The sequence below is a fragment of the Schistocerca gregaria genome, chromosome 9 (genome assembly GCF_023897955.1).
Source record: "Schistocerca gregaria isolate iqSchGreg1 chromosome 9, iqSchGreg1.2, whole genome shotgun sequence".
Taxonomy (NCBI): domain Eukaryota; kingdom Metazoa; phylum Arthropoda; class Insecta; order Orthoptera; family Acrididae; genus Schistocerca; species Schistocerca gregaria.
The window spans coordinates 72,527,685-72,545,522 of NC_064928.1; positions in this window are offsets into that span (position 1 = coordinate 72,527,685).

The window sequence follows — 17,838 nt, forward strand, 5'->3', positions numbered from 1 at the left end:
GTGTGTGGCTGCAACATTACGCTCCCATTAAGTACATTTCTGGAGAAAGGGACATCTGTTGCACCAGATGCCAGTGAGGCAGCTGCGGAGCACAATACATTTTCTTTCTCAGGAAAGCATTTTTTTGTCTTTTATACTTTTTGAATATTGGTTTTTTGTGTTGATTTTTAAATGACTTATTTCATGTTTGAAATGTACTTACAGCTTTTTCCTCACACCAGGCAATTTGAGTGTGTGGTTGCAACATTACGCTCCCCTTGAGTACTTTTTTGGAGAAAGGGACATCTGTTGCACCACATGCCAGTGAGGCAGCTGCGGAGCACAATACGTTTTCTTTCTCAGGTAAGCATTTTTTTGTCTTTTATACTTTTTGAATTTTGGTTTTTCGTGTTGATTTTTAAATGACTTATTTCATGTTTGAAACTTACGAACAGGTTTTTTCCTCACATCACTGCAATTTGAGTGTGTGGTTGGAACATTACGATCCCATTGAGTACATGTTTGGAGCTAGGGACATCTGTTGCACCACATGCCAGTGAGGCAGCTGCGGAGCACAATACATTTTCTTTCTCAGATAAGCATTTTTTTGTCTTTTATACTTTTTGAATTTTAGTTTTTCGTGGGTGATTTTTAAATGAGTCAATTCATGTTTGAAACTTACTAACAGGTTTTTTCCTCACATCTGGGCAATTTGAGTGTGTGGTTGCAATATTACGCTCCCAGTGAGTACATTTTTGGAGAAAGGGACATATGTTGCACCACATGCCAGTGAGGAAACTGCGGAGCACAATACGTTTTCTTTCTCAGGTAAGTATTTTTTTTGTCTTTTATCCTTTTTGAATTTTAGTTTTTCGTTGTGATTTTCAAATGACTTATTTCATGTTTGAAATGTACTAACAGGTTTTTTCCCCACACCAGGCGACTAGAGTGTGTGGTTGCAACATTAAGCTCCCATTGAGTACATTTTTGGAGAAAGGGACATCTGTTGCACCACATGCCAGTAAGGGAGCTGCGGAGCACAATACGTTTTCTTTCTCAGGTAAGCATTTTTTTGTCATTTATACTTTTTGAATTTGGTTCTTCGTGTTGATTTTTAAACGACTTATTTCATGTTTGAAACATACTAGCAGGTTTTTTCCTCACATCAGGGAAATTTGAGTGTGTGGCTGACACATTACGCTCCCATTAGGTACATTTTTGGAGAATGGGACGTCTGTTGCACCACATGCTAGTGAGGCAGCTGCGGAGCACAATACATTTTCTTTCTCAGATAAGCATATTTTTATCATTTATACTTTTTGAATTTTGGTTTTTTGTGTTGATTTTTTAATGACTTATTTCATGTTTGAAACATACTTACAGGTTTTTTCCTCACATCAGGGCAATTTGAGTGTGTGGCTGCAACATTACGCTCCCATTAAGAACATTTCTGGAGAAAGGGACATCTGTTCCACCACATGAAAGTGAGGCAGCTGCGGAGCACAATAAGTTTTCTTTCTCAGGAAAGTATTTTTTGTCTTTTATACTTTTTGAATTTTGGTTTTTTGTGTTGATTTTTAAATGATTTATTTCATGTTTGAAATGCACTAACAGCTTTTTCCTCACACCAGGCAATTTGAGTGTGTGGTTGCAACATTACGCTCCCATTGAGTACTTTTTTGGAGAAAGGGACATCTGTTGCACCACATGTCAGTGAGGCAGCTGCGGAGCACAATACGTTTTCTTTCTCAGGTAAGCATTTTCTTGTCTTTTATACTTTTTGAATTTTGTTTTTTTGTGTTGATTTTTAAATGACTTATTTCATGTTTGAAACATACTAACAGGTTTTTTCCTCAGATCAGGGCAATTTGAGTGTGTGGTTACAACATTACGCTACCATTGAGTACATTTTTGGAGAAAGGGACATCTGTTGCACCACATGCCAATGAGGCAGCTGCGGAGCATTATACGTTTTCTTTCTCAGGTAAGGATTTTTTTGTCTTTTATACTTTTTGAATTTTAGTTTTTCGTGTTGATTTTCAAATGACTTATTTCACGTTTGAAATGTACTAACAGGTTTTTTCCCCACACCAGGCGACTAGAGTGTGTGGTTGCAACATTAAGCTCCCATTGAGTACATTTTTGGAGTAAGGGACATATGTTGCAACACATGCCAGTGAGGCAGCTGCGGAGCACAATACGTTTTCTTTCTCAGGTAAGCATTTTTTTGTCTTTTATACTTTTGGAATTTTGGTTTTTCGTGTTGATTTTTAAATGACTTATTTCATGTTTGAAATGTACTAATAGGTTTTTTCCTCACATCAAGGCAATTTGAGTGTGTGGTTGCAACATTACGCTTCCATTGAGTACATTTTTGGAGAAAGGGACATCTGTTGCACCACATGCCAGTGAGGCAGCTGCGGAGCACAATACGTTTTCTTTCTCAGTTAAGCATATTTTTGTCTTTTATACTTTTTGAATTTTGGTTTTTCGTGTTGATTTTTAAATGACTTATTTCATGTTTGAAACTTACTAACAGGTTTTTTCCTCACATCAGGGCAATTTGGGTGTGTGGTTGCAACATTACGCTCCCATTGAGTACATTTTTGGAGAAAGGAACATCTGTTGCACCACATGCCAGTGAGGCAGCTGCGGAGCACAATACGTTTTCTTTCTCAGGTAAGCATTTTTTTGTCATTTATACTTTTTGAATTTGGTTTTTCGTGTTGATTTTTAAACGACTTATTTCATGTTTGAAACATACTAACAGGTTTTTTCATCACATCAGGGAAATTTGAGTGTGTGGCTGCAACATTACGCTCCCATAGAGTACATTTTTGGAGAAAGGGACGTCTGTTGCACCACATGCTAGTGAGGCAGCTGCGGAGCACAATACATTTTCTTTCTCAGATAAGCATTTCTTTGTCTTTTATACTTTTTGAATTTTGGTTTTTCGTGTTGATTTTTAAATGACTTATTTCATGTTTGAAACTTACTAACACGTTTTTTCCTCACATCAGGGCAATTTGAGTGTGTGGTTGCAACATTATGCTCCCATTGAGTACATTTTTAGAGAAAGAGACATCTGTTGCACCACATGCCAGTGAGGCAGCTGCGGAGCACAATACGTTTTCTTTCTCAGGTAAGTACTAACAGGTTTTTTCCTCACATCAGGGCAATTTGAGTGTGTGGCTGCAACATTACGCTCCCATAGAGTACATTTTTGGAGAAAGGGACGTCTGTTGCACCACATGCTAGTGAGGCAGCTGCGGAGCACAATACATTTTCTTTCTCAGATAAACATATTTTTATTTTTTATACTTTTTGAATTTTGGTTTTTTGTGTCGATTTTTAAATGACTTATTTCATGTCTGAATCATACTAACAGGTTTTTTCCTCACATCAGGGCAATTTGAGTGTGTGGATGCAACATTACGCTCCCATTGAGTACATTTTTGGAGTAAGGGACATCTGTTGCATCACATGACAGTGAGGCAGCTGCGGAGCACAATACGTTTTCTTTCTCAGGTAAGCATTTTTTTGTCATTTATACTTTTTGAATTTTGGTTTTTTGTGTTGATTTTTAAATGACTTATTTCATGTTTGAAACATACTAACAGGTTTTTTCCTCTTATCAGGGCAATTTGAGTGTGTGGCTGCAACATTACGCTCCCATTGAGTACATTTTTGGAGAAAGGGACATCTGTTGCATCACATGACAATGAGGCAGCTGCGGAGCACAATACGTTTTCTTTCTCAGGTAAGCATTTTTTTGTGTTTTATACTTTTTGAATTTTGGCTTTCGTTTTGATTTTTAAATGACTTATTTCATGTTTGAACTGTACTAACAGGTTTTTTCCTCACATCAGGGCAATTTGTGTGTGTGGTTGCAACATTATGCTCCCATTGAGTACATTTTTGGAGAAAGGGACATCTGTTGCACCACATGCCAATGAGGCAGCTGCGGAGCACAATACGTTTTCTTTCTCAGGTAAGCATTTTTTTGTCATTTATACTTTTTGAATTTTGGTTTTTTGTGTTGATTTTTAAATGACTTATTTCATGTTTGAAACATACTAACAGGTTTTTTCCTCACATCAGGGCAATTTGAGTGTGTGGCTGCAACATTACGCTCCCATAGAGTACATTTTTGGAGAACGGGATGTCTGTTGCACCACATGCCAGTGAGGCAGCTGCGGAGCACAATACATTTTCTTTCTCAGATAAGCATTTTTTTGTCTTTTACACTTTTTGAATTTTGCTTTCATTTGATTTTTAAATGACTTATTTAATGTTTGAAATGTTCTAACAGGATTTTTCCTCACATTAGGGCAATTAGAGTGTGTCGTTGCAACATTACGCTCCCATAGAGTACATTTTTGGAGAAAGGGACATCTGTTGCACCACATGCCAGTGAGGCAGCTGCGGAGCATAATATGTTTTCTTTCTCAGGTAAGCATTTTTTTGTGTTTTATACTTTTTGAATTTTAGTTTTTCGTGTTGATTTTCAAATGACTTATTTCATGTTTGAAATGTACTAACAGGTTTTTTCCGCACACCAGGCGACTAGAGTGTGTGGTTGCAACATTAAGCTCCCATTGAGTACATTTTTGGAGAAAGGGACATATGTTGCACCACTGGCCAGTGAGGCAGCTGCGGAGCACAATACGTTTTCTTTCTCAGGTAAGCATTTTTTTGTCTTTTATACTTTTGGATTTTGGTTTTTCGTGTTGATTTTTATGACTTATTTCATGTTTGAAATGTACTAATAGGTTTTTTTCCTCACATCATGGTAATTTGAGTGTGTGGTTGCAACATTACGCTTCCATTGAGTACATTTTTGGAGAAAGGGACATCTGTTGCACCACATGCCAGTGAGGCAGCTGCGGAGCACAATACGTTTTCTTTCTCAGGCAAGCATTTTTTTGTCTTTTATAATTTCTGAATTTTGGTTTTTTGTGTTGATTTTTAAATGACTTATTTCATGTTTGAATCTTACTAACAGGTTGTTTCCTAACATCAGGGCAATTTGAGTGTGTGGCTGCAACATTACGCTCCCACATTTTTTGAGAAAGGGACATCTGTTGCACCACATGCCAGTGAGGCAGCTGCGTAGCACAATACGTTTTCTTTCTCAGGTAAGCATTTCTTTGTCTTTTATACTTTTTGAATTTTGGTTTTTCGTGTTGATTTTTAAATGACTTATTTCATGTTTGAAACTTACTAACACGTTTTTTCCTCACATCAGGGCAATTTGAGTGTGTGGTTGCAACATTATGCTCCCATTGAGTACATTTTTAGAGAAAGAGACATCTGTTGCACCACATGCCAGTGAGGCAGCTGCGGAGCACAATACGTTTTCTTTCTCAGGTAAGCATTTTTTTGTCTTTTATACTTTTTGAATTTTGGTTTTTCGTGTTGATTTTTAAATGACTTATTTCATGTTTGAAACTTACTAACAGGTTTTTTCCTCACATCAGGGCAATTTGAGTGTGTGGTTGCAACATTACGCTCCCATTGAGTACATTTTTGGAGAAAGGGACATCTGTTGCACCACATGCCAGTGAGGCAGCTGAGAAGCACAATACGTTTTCTTTCTCAGGTAAGCATTTTTTTGTCTTTTATACTTTTTGAATTTTGATTTTTCGTGTTGATTTTTAAATGACTTATTTCATGTTTTAAATGTACTAACAGGTTTTTTCCTCACATCTGGCCAATTTGAGTGTGTGGTTGCAACATGACGCTCCCATTGAGTACATTTTTGGAGAAAGGGACATCTTTTTCACCACAGGCCACTGAGGCAGCTGCGGAGCACAATACGTTTTCTTTCTCATGTAAGCATTTTTTTGTCTTTTATACTTTTTGAATTTTGGTTTTTCTTGTTGATTTTTAAATGACTTATTTCATGTTTGAAACTTACTAACACGTTTTTTCCTCACATCAGGGCAATTTGAGTGTGTGGTTGCAACATTATGCTCCCATTGAGTACATTTTTGGAGAAAGGGACATCTGTTGCACCACATGCCAGTGAGGCAGCTGCGGAGCACAATACGTTTTCTTTCTCAGGTAAGCATTTCTTTGTCTTTTATACTTTTTGAATTTCAGTTTTTCGTGTTGATTTTCAAATGACTTATTTCATGTTTGAAATATACTAACAGGATTTTCCCCACACCAGGCGATTAGAGTGTGTAGTTGCATCATTAAGCTCCCATTGAGTACATTTTTGGAGAAAGGGACATCTGTTGCACCACATGACAGGGAGGCAGCTGCGGAGCACAATACGCTTTCTTTCTCAGGTAAGCATTTTTTTGTCTTTCATACTTTTTGAATTTTGGTTTTTCGTGTTGATTTTTAAATGACTTATTTCAAGTTTGAAATGTACTAACAGGATATTTCCTCACATCAGGGCAATTTGAGTGTGTGGTTGCAAAACATTACGCTCCCATTGAGTACATTTTTGGAGAAAGGGACATCTGTTGCACCACATGCCATGAGGCAGCTGCGGAGCACAATACGTTTACTTTCTCAGGTAAGCATTTTTTTGTCTTTTATACTTTTGGAATTTTGGTTTTTCGTGTTGATTTTTAATGACTTATTTCATCTTTGAAACTTACTAACAGGTTTTTTCCTCACATCAGGGGAATTTGGGTGTGTGTTTGCAACATTACGCTCCCATTGAGTACATTTTTGAGAAAGGGACATATGTTGCACCACATGCCAGTGAGGCAGCTGCGGAGCACAATACGTTTTCTTTCTAAGTTAAGCATATTTTTGTTATTTATACTTTTTGAATTTTGTTTTTTTGTGTTGATTTTTAAATGACTTATATCATGTTTGAAACATACTAACAGATTTTTTCCTCACTTCAGGGAAATTTGAGTGTGTGGTTGCAACATTACGCTCCCATAGAGTACATTTTCGGAGAAAGGGACGTCTGTTGCACCACATGCTAGTGAGGCAGCTGTGGAGCGCAATACATTTTCTTTCTCAGATAAACATATTTTTATTTTTTATACTTTTTGAATTTTGGTTTTTTGTGTTGATCTTTAAGTGACTTATTTCATGTCTGAAACATACTAACAGGTTTTTTCCTCCCAAAAGGCAATTTGCGTGTGTGGCTGCAACATTACGCTCCCATACAGTACATTTTTGGAGAAAGGGACATCTGTTGCACCACATGCCAGTGAGGCAGCTGCGGAGCACAATACGTTTCCTTTCTCAGGTAAGGATTTTTTTGTCTTTTATACTTTTTGAATTTTGGTTTTTCGTGTTGATTTTTAAATGACTTATTTCATGTTTGAAATGTACTAACAGGGTTTTTCCTCACACCAGGCAATTTGAGTGTGTGGTTGCAGCATTAAGCTCCCATTGAGTACATTTTTGTAGAAAGGGACATCTGTTGCACCAGATGCCAGTGAGGCAGCTGCGGAGCACAATACGTTTTCTTTCTCAGATAAGCATTTTTTTGTCTTTTATACTTTTTGAATTTTGATTTTCGTGTTGAATTTTAAATGACTTATTTCATGTTTGAAATGTAGTAACAGGTTTTTTCCTCACATCATGGCAATTTGAGTGTGTGGTTGCAACATTACACTCCCATTGAGTACATTTTTGGAGAAAGGGACATCTGTTGCACCACATGCCAGTGATGCAGCTGCGGAGCACAATACATTTTCTTTCTCAGGTAATCATTTTTTTGTCTTTTATACTTTTTGAATTTTGGTTTTTCGTGTTGATATTTAAATGACTTATTCCATGTTTGAAATGTACTAACAGGTTTTTTCCTCACACCAGGATTTGAGTGTGTGATTGCAACATTACGCTCCCATTGAGTACTTTTTTGGAGAAAGGGACATCTGTTGCACCACATGTCAGTGAGGCAGCTGCGGAGCACAATACGTTTTCTTTCTCAGGATAGCATTTCTTTGTCTTTTATACTTTTTGAATTTTGGTTTTTCATGTTGATTTTTAAATGACTTATTTCATGTTTGAAACATACTAACAGGTTTTTTCTTCACATTAGGGCAATTTGAGTGTGTGGCTGCAACACTACGCTCCCATTGAGTACATTTTTGGAGAAAGGGATGTCTGTTTCACCACATGCCAGTGAGGCAGCTGCGGAGCACAATACATTTTCTTTCTCAGATAAGCATATTTTTGTCTTTTATACTTTTTGAATTATGGTTTTTTGTGTTGATTTTTAAATGACTTATTTCATGTTTGAAACTTACTAACAGGTTTTTTCCTCACATCAGGGCAATTTGAGTGTGTGGTTGCAACATTACGCTCCCATTGAGTACATTTTTGGAGAAAGGGACATCTGTTGCACTACATGCCAGTGAGGCAGCTGCGGAGCACAATACGTTTTCTTTCTCCGGTAAGCATTTTTTTGTCTTTTATACTTTTTGAATTTTGGTTTTTCGTGTTGATTTTTAAATGACTTATTTCATGTTTGAAACATACTAACAGGTTTTTTCCTCACATCAGGGCAATTTGAGGGTGTGGCTGCAACACTACGCTCCCATTGAGTACATTTTTGGAGAAAGGGATGTCTGTTGCACCACAGGCCAGTGAGGCAGCTGCGGAGCACAATACATTTTCTTTCTCAGATAAGCATATTTTTGTCTTTTATACTTTTTGAATTATGGTTTTTTGTGTTGATTTTTAAATGACTTATTTCATGTTTGAAACTTACTAACAGGTTTTTTCCTCACATCAGGGCAATTTGAGTGTGTGGTTGCAACATTATGCTCCCATTGAGTACATTTTTGGAGAAAGGGACATCTGTTGCACCACATGCCAGTGAGGGAGCTGCGGAGCACAATACGTTTTCTTTCTCAGGTAAGCATTTCTTTGTCTTTTATACTTCTTGAATTTTAGTTTTTCTTGTTGATTTTCAAATGACTTATTTCATGTTTGAAATGTACTAACAGGTTTTTTCCCCACACCAGGCGATTATAGTGTGTGATTGCAACATTAAGCTCCCATTGAGTACATTTTTGGAGAAAGGGACATCTGTTGCACCACATGACAGGGAGGCAGCTGCGGAGCACAATACGTTTTCTTTCTCAGGTAAGCATTTTTTTGTCTTTTACACTTTTTGAATTTTGGTTTTCGTGTTGATTTTTAATGACTCGTTTCATGTTTGAAACTTACTAACAGGTTTTTTCCTCACATCAGGGCAATTTGGGTGTGTGGTTGCAACATTACGCTCCCATTGAGTACATTTTTGGAGAAAGGGACATCTGTTGCCCCACATGCCAGTGAGGGAGCTGCGGAGCACAATACGTTTTCTTTCCCAGGTAAGCATTTTTTTGTCATTTATACTTTTTGAATTTGGTTTTTCGTGTTGATTTTTAAATGACTTATTTCATGTTTGAAATGTACTAACAGGGTTTTTCCTCACATCAGGGAAATTTGAGTGTGTGGCTGCAGCATTACGCTCCCATAGAGTACTTTTTTGGAGAAAGGGACATCTGTTGCACCACATGCCAGTGAGGCAGCTGCGGAGCACAATACGTTTTCTTTCTCAAGTAAGCATTTCTTTGTCTTTTATACTTTTTGAATTTTAGTTTTTCGTGTTGATTTTCAAATGACTTATTTCATGTTTGAAATGTACTAACAGGTTTTTTCCCCACTCCAGGCGATTAGAGTGTGTGGTTGCAACATTAAGCTCCCATTGAGTACATTTTTGGAGAAAGGGACATCTGTTGCACTAGATGATAGGGAGGCAGCTGCGGAGCATAATATGTTTTCTTTCTCAGGTAAGCATTTTTTTGTCTTTTATACTTTTTGAATTTTGGTTTTTCGTGTTGATATTTAAATGACTTATTCCATGTTTGAAATGTACTAACAGGTTTTTTCCTCACACCAGGATTTGAGTGTGTGATTGCAACATTACGCTCCCATTGAGTACTTTTTTGGAGAAAGGGACATCTGTTGCACCACATGTCAGTGAGGCAGCTGCGGAGCACAATACGTTTTCTTTCTCAGGTAAGCATTTCTTTGTCTTTTATACTTTTTGAATTTTGGTTTTTCGTGTTGATTTTTAAATGACTTATTTCATGTTTGAAACATACTAACAGGTTTTTTCCTCACATCAGGGCAATTTGAGGGTGTGGCTGCAACACTACGCTCCCATTGAGTACATTTTTGGAGAAAGGGATGTCTGTTGCACCACAGGCCAGTGAGGCAGCTGCGGAGCACAATACATTTTCTTTCTCAGATAAGCATATTTTTGTCTTTTATACTTTTTGAATTCTGGTTTTTTGTGTTGATTTTTAAATGACTTATTTCATGTTTGAAACTTACTAACAGGTTTTTTCCTCACATCAGGGCAATTTGAGTGTGTGGTTGCAACATTATGCTCCCATTGAGTACATTTTTGGAGAAAGGGACATCTTTTGCACCACAGGCCAGTGAGGCAGCTGCGGAGCACAATGCGTTTTCTTTCTCAGGTAAGCATTTTTTTGTCCTTTATACTTTATGAATTTTGGTTTTTCGTGTTGATTTTTAATGACTTATTTCATGTTTGAAATGTACTAACAGGTTTTTTCCCCACTCCAGGCGATTAGAGTGTGTGGTTGCACATTAAGCTCCCATTGAGTACATTTTTGGAGAAAGGGACATCTGTTGCACCAGATGACAGGGAGGCAGCTGCGGAGCATAATATGTTTTCTTTCTCAGGTAAGCATTTTTTTGTCTTTTATACTTTTTGAATTTTGGTTTTTCGTGTTGATTTTTAAATGACTTTTTTCATGTTTGAAATGTACTAACAGGTTTTTTCCTCACATCAGGGCAATTTGAGTGTGTGGTTGCAACATTACGCTCCCATTGAGTACATTTTTGTAGAAAGGGACATCTTTTGCACAACAGGCCAGTGAGGCAGCTGCGGAGCATAATACGTTTTCTTTCTCAGGTAAGGATTTTTTTGTCTTTTATACTTTTTGAATTTTGGTTTTTCGTGTTGATTTTTAAATGACTTATTTCATGTTTGAAATGTACTAACAGGGTTTTTCCTCACACCAAGAGATTTGAGTGTGTGGTTGCAACATTACGCCCACATTGAGTACATTTTTGGAGAAAGGGACATCTGTTGCACCACATGCCAGTGAGGCAGCTGCGGAGCACAATACGTTTTCTTTCTCAGGTGAACATTTTTTTGTCTTTTATACTTTTTGAATTTTGGTTTTTCATGTTGATTTTTAAATGACTTATTTCATGTTTGAACTGTACTATTAGGTTTTTTCCTCACATCAGGGCAATTTGAGTGTGTGACTGCAACATTACGGTCCAATTGAGTACATTTTTGGGGAAAGGGACATCTGTTGCACCACATGCCAGTAAGGCAGCTGCGGAGCACAATACGTTTTCTTTCTCAGGTAAGCATTTTTTTGTCTTTTATACTTTTTGAATTTTAGTTTTTCGTGTTGATTTTTAAATGACTTATTTCATGTTTGAAATGTACCAAAAGGTTTTTTCCTCACACCAGGCAATTTGAGTGTGTGGTTGCAACATAACGCTCACATTGAGTACTTTTTTGGGGAAAGGGACATCTGTTCCACCACATGCCAGTGAGGCAGCTGCGGAGCACAATACGTTTTCTTTCTCAGGTAAGCATTTCTTTGTCTTTTATACTTTTTGAATTTTGGCTTTCTTTTTGATTTTTAAATGACTTATTTCATGTTTGAAATGTTCTAACAGGTTTTTTCCTCACATCAGGGCAATTTGATTGTGTTGTTGCAACATTACTCTCCCATTGAGTACATTTTTGGAGAAAGGGACATCTGTTGCACCACATCTCAGTCAGGCAGCTGCGGAGCACAATACGTTGTCTCTCTCAGGTAAGCATTTTTTTGTCATTTATACTTTAAGAATTTTGGTGTTTCGTGTTGATTTTTAAATGACTTATTTCGTGTTTAAAATTTACTAACAGGTTTTTTCCTCACATCTGGGCAATTAGAGTGTGTGGTTGCAACATTACGCTCCCATTGAGTACATTTTTAGGAGAAAGGGACATCTGTTGCACCACATGCCAGTGAGGAAGCTGCAGAGCACAATACGTTTTCTTCTTCAGGTAAGCATTTTTATTTCTTTTATACTTTTTTAAATTTTTGTTTTTCGTGTTGATTTTTAAATGACTTATTTCATGTTTGAAATGTACTAACAGGTTTTTTCCTCACATCAGGGCAATTTGAGTGTGTGGTTGCAACATTACGCTCCCATTGAGTACATTTTTGGAGAAGGGGACATCTGTTGCACCACATGCCAGTGAGGCAGCTGCAGAGCACAATATGTGTCATTCTCAGGTAAGTATTTTTTTGTCATTTATACTTTTTGAATTTTGGTTTTTCGTGTTGATTTTTAAATGACTTATTTCATGTTTGAAACTTACTAACAGGTTTTTTCCTCACATCAGGGCAATTTGAGAGTGTTGTTGCAACATTACGCTCCCATTGAATACATTTTTGGAGAAAGGGACATCTGTTGCACCATATGTCAGTGAGGCAGCTGCGGAGCACAATACGTTGTCTTTCTCAGGTAAGCATTTTTTTGTCATTTATACTTTATGAATTTTGGTTTTTCGTGGTGATTTTTAAATGCCTTATTTCATGTTTGAAACTTACTAACATGTTTTTTCCTCACATCAGGGCAATTTGAGTGTGTGGTTGGAACATTACGCTCCCATTGAGTACATTTTTGGTGAAAGGGACATCTGTTGTACCAGATGCCAGTGAGGCAGCTGCGGAGCACAATACGTTTTCTTTCTCAGGTAAGCATTTCTTTGTCTTCTATACTTTTTGAATTTTAGTTTTTCGTGTTGATTTTTAAATGACTTATTTCATGTTTGAAATTTACTAACAGCTTTTTTCCTCTCACCAGGCAATTTGAGAGTGTGTTTGCAACATTACGCTCACATTGAGTACTTTTTTTGTAGAAAGGGACATCTGTTGCACCACATGCCAGTGAGGCAGCTGTGGAGCACAATACGTTTTCTTTCTCAGGTAAGCATTTTTTTGTCTTCTATACTTTTTGAATTTTAGTTTTTCGTGTTGATTTTTAAATGACTTATTTCATGTTTGAAATTTACTAACAGCTTTTTTCCTCTCACCAGGCAATTTGAGAGTGTGTTTGCAACATTACGCTCACATTGAGTACTTTTTTTGTAGAAAGGGACATCTGTTGCACCACATGCCAGTGAGGCAGCTGTGGAGCACAATACGTTTTCTTTCTCAGGTAAGCATTTTTTTGTCTCTTATACTTTTTGAATTTTGGTTTTTCGTGTTGATTTTTAAATGACTTATTTCATATTTGAAACTTACCAACAGGTTTTCTCCTCACATCAGGGCAATTTGAGTGTGTGGTTGCAACATTACGCTCCCATTGAGTACATTTTTGGAGAAAGCTACATCTGTTGCACCACAGGCCACTGAGGGAGCTGCGGAGCACAATACGTTTTCTTTCTCCGGTAAGCTTTTTTTTGTCTTCTATACTTTTTGAATTTTGATTTTTTGTGTTGACTTTTAAATGACTTATTTCATGTTTGAAATGTACTAACAGGTTTTTTCCTCACGTCAGGGCAATTTGAGTGTGTGGTTGCAACATTACGCTCCCATTGAGTACATTTTTGGAGAAAGGGACATCTGTTGCACCACATGCCAGTGATGCAGCTGCGGAGCACAATACATTTTCTTTCTCAGGTAATCATTTTTTTGTCTTTTATACTTTTTGAATTTTGGTTTTTCGTGTTGATATTTAAATGACTTACTCCATGTTTGAAATGTACTAACAGGTTTTTTCCTCACACCAGGATTTGAGTGTGTGATTGCAACATTACGCTCCCATTGAGTACTTTTTTGGAGAAAGGGACATCTGTTGCACCACATGTCAGTGAGGCAGCTGCGGAGCACAATACGTTTTCTTTCTCAGGATAGCATTTCTTTGTCTTTTATACTTTTTGAATTTTGGTTTTTCATGTTGATTTTTAAATGACTTATTTCATGTTTGAAACATACTAACAGGTTTTTTCTTCACATTAGGGCAATTTGAGTGTGTGGCTGCAACACTACGCTCCCATTGAGTACATTTTTGGGGAAAGGGATGTCTGTTTCACCACATGCCAGTGAGGCAGCTGCGGAGCACAATACATTTTCTTTCTCAGATAAGCATATTTTTGTCTTTTATACTTTTTGAATTATGGTTTTTTGTGTTGATTTTTAAATGACTTATTTCATGTTTGAAACTTACTAACAGGTTTTTTCCTCACATCAGGGCAATTTGAGTGTGTGGTTGCAACATTACGCTCCCATTGAGTACATTTTTGGAGAAAGGGACATCTGTTGCACTACATGCCAGTGAGGCAGCTGCGGAGCACAATACATTTTCTTTCTCAGATAAGCATTTTTTTGTCTTTTATACTTTTTGAATTTCGGTTTTCCTGTTGATTTTTAAATGACTCATTTCATGTTTGAAATGTTCTAACAGGATTTTTCCTCACATTAGGGCAATTTGAGTGTGTCGTTGCAACATTACGCTGAGATTGAGTACATTTTTGGAGAAAGGGATGTCTGTTGCACCACATGCCAGTGAGGCAGCTGCGGAGCACAATACGTTTTCTTTCTCCGGTAAGCATTTTTTTGTCTTTTATACTTTTTGAATTTTGGTTTTTCGTGTTGATTTTTAAATGACTTATTTCATGTTTGAAACATACTAACAGGTTTTTTCCTCACATCAGGGCAATTTGAGGGTGTGGCTGCAACACTACGCTCCCATTGAGTACATTTTTGGAGAAAGGGATGTCTGTTGCACCACAGGCCAGTGAGGCAGCTGCGGAGCACAATACATTTTCTTTCTCAGATAAGCATATTTTTGTCTTTTATACTTTTTGAATTATGGTTTTTTGTGTTGATTTTTAAATGACTTATTTCATGTTTGAAACTTACTAACAGGTTTTTTCCTCACATCAGGGCAATTTGAGTGTGTGGTTGCAACATTATGCTCCCATTGAGTACATTTTTGGAGAAAGGGACATCTGTTGCACCACATGCCAGTGAGGGAGCTGCGGAGCACAATACGTTTTCTTTCTCAGGATAGCATTTCTTTGTCTTTTATACTTCTTGAATTTTAGTTTTTCTTGTTGATTTTCAAATGACTTATTTCATGTTTGAAATGTACTAACAGGTTTTTTCCCCACACCAGGCGATTATGGTGTGTGACTGCAACATTAAGCTCCCATTGAGTACATTTTTGGAGAAAGGGACATCTGTTGCACCACATGACAGGGAGGCAGCTGCGGAGCACAATACGTTTTCTTTCTCAGGTAAGCATTTTTTTGTCTTTTACACTTTTTGAATTTTGGTTTTTCGTGTTGATTTTTAATGACTCGTTTCATGTTTGAAACTTACTAACAGGTTTTTTCCTCACATCAGGGCAATTTGGGTGTGTGGTTGCAACATTACGCTCCCATTGAGTACATTTTTGGAGAAAGGGACATCTGTTGCACCACATGCCAGTGAGGGAGCTGCGGAGCACAATACGTTTTCTTTCCCAGGTAAGCATTTTTTTGTCATTTATACTTTTTGAATTTGGTTTTTCGTGTTGATTTTTAAATGACTTATTTCATGTTTGAAATGTACTAACAGGGTTTTTCCTCACATCAGGGAAATTTGAGTGTGTGGCTGCAGCATTACGCTCCCATAGAGTACATTTTTGGAGAAAGGGACGTCTGTTGCACCACATGCTAGTGAGGCAGCTGTGGAGCACAATACATTTTCTTTCTCAGATAAGCATTTTTTTGTCTTTTATACTTTTTGAATTTTGGTTTTTCGTGTTGATTCTTAAATGACTTATTTCATGTTTTAAATGTACTAACAGGTTTTTTCCTCACATCAGGGCAATTTGAGTGCGTGGTTGCAACATTACGCTCCCATTGAGTACATTTTTGGAGAAAGGGACATCTTTTGCACCACAGGCCAGTGAGGCAGCTGCGGAGCACAATGCGTTTTCTTTCTCAGGTAAGCATTTTTTTGTCCTTTATACTTTTTGAATTTTGGTTTTTCGTGTTGATTTTTAAATGACTTATTTCATGTTTGAAACTTACTAACAGGTTTTTTTCTCACATCAGGGCAATTTGAGTGTGTGGTTGCAACATGATGCTCCCATTGAGTGCATTTTTGGAGAAAGGGACATCTGTTGCACCACATGCCAGTGAGGCAGCTGCGGAGCACAATACGTTTTCTTTCTCAGGTAAGCATTTCTTTGTCTTTTATACTTTTTGAATTTTAGTTTTTCGTGTTGATTTTCAAATGACTTATTTCATGTTTGAAATGTACTAACAGGTTTTTTCCCCACTCCAGGCGATTAGAGTGTGTGGTTGCAACATTAAGCTCCCATTGAGTACATTTTTGGAGAAAGGGACATCTGTTGCACTAGATGATAGGGAGGCAGCTGCGGAGCATAATATGTTTTCTTTCTCAGGTAAGCATTTTTTTGTCTTTTATACTTTTTGAATTTTGGTTTTTCGTGTTGATATTTAAATGACTTATTCCATGTTTGAAATGTACTAACAGGTTTTTTCCTCACACCAGGATTTGAGTGTGTGATTGCAACATTACGCTCCCATTGAGTACTTTTTTGGAGAAAGGGACATCTGTTGCACCACATGTCAGTGAGGCAGCTGCGGAGCACAATACGTTTTCTTTCTCAGGTAAGCATTTCTTTGTCTTTTATACTTTTTGAATTTTGGTTTTTCGTGTTGATTTTTAAATGACTTATTTCATGTTTGAAACATACTAACAGGTTTTTTCCTCACATCAGGGCAATTTGAGGGTGTGGCTGCAACACTACGCTCCCATTGAGTACATTTTTGGAGAAAGGGACATCTGTTGCACCAGATGACAGGGAGGCAGCTGCGGAGCATAATATGTTTTCTTTCTCAGGTAAGCATTTTTTTGTCTTTTATACTTTTTGAATTTTGGTTTTTCGTGTTGATTTTTAAATGACTTTTTTCATGTTTGAAATGTACTAACAGGTTTTTTCCTCACATCAGGGCAATTTGAGTGTGTGGTTGCAACATTACGCTCCCATTGAGTACATTTTTGTAGAAAGGGACATCTTTTGCACAACAGGCCAGTGAGGCAGCTGCGGAGCATAATACGTTTTCTTTCTCAGGTAAGGATTTTTTTGTCTTTTATACTTTTTGAATTTTGGTTTTTCGTGTTGATTTTTAAATGACTTATTTCATGTTTGAAATGTACTAACAGGGTTTTTCCTCACACCAAGAGATTTGAGTGTGTGGTTGCAACATTACGCCCACATTGAGTACATTTTTGGAGAAAGGGACATCTGTTGCACCACATGCCAGTGAGGCAGCTGCGGAGCACAATACGTTTTCTTTCTCAGGTGAACATTTTTTTGTCTTTTATACTTTTTGAATTTTGGTTTTTCATGTTGATTTTTAAATGACTTATTTCATGTTTGAACTGTACTATTAGGTTTTTTCCTCACATCAGGGCAATTTGAGTGTGTGTCTGCAACATTACGGTCCAATTGAGTACATTTTTGGGGAAAGGGACATCTGTTGCACCACATGCCAGTAAGGCAGCTGCGGAGCACAATACGTTTTCTTTCTCAGGTAAGCATTTTTTTGTCTTTTATACTTTTTGAATTTTAGTTTTTCGTGTTGATTTTTAAATGACTTATTTCATGTTTGAAATGTACCAACAGGTTTTTTCCTCACACCAGGCAATTTGAGTGTGTGGTTGCAACATAACGCTCACATTGAGTACTTTTTTGGGGAAAGGGCCATCTGTTCCACCACATGCCAGTGAGGCAGCTGCGGAGCACAATACGTTTTCTTTC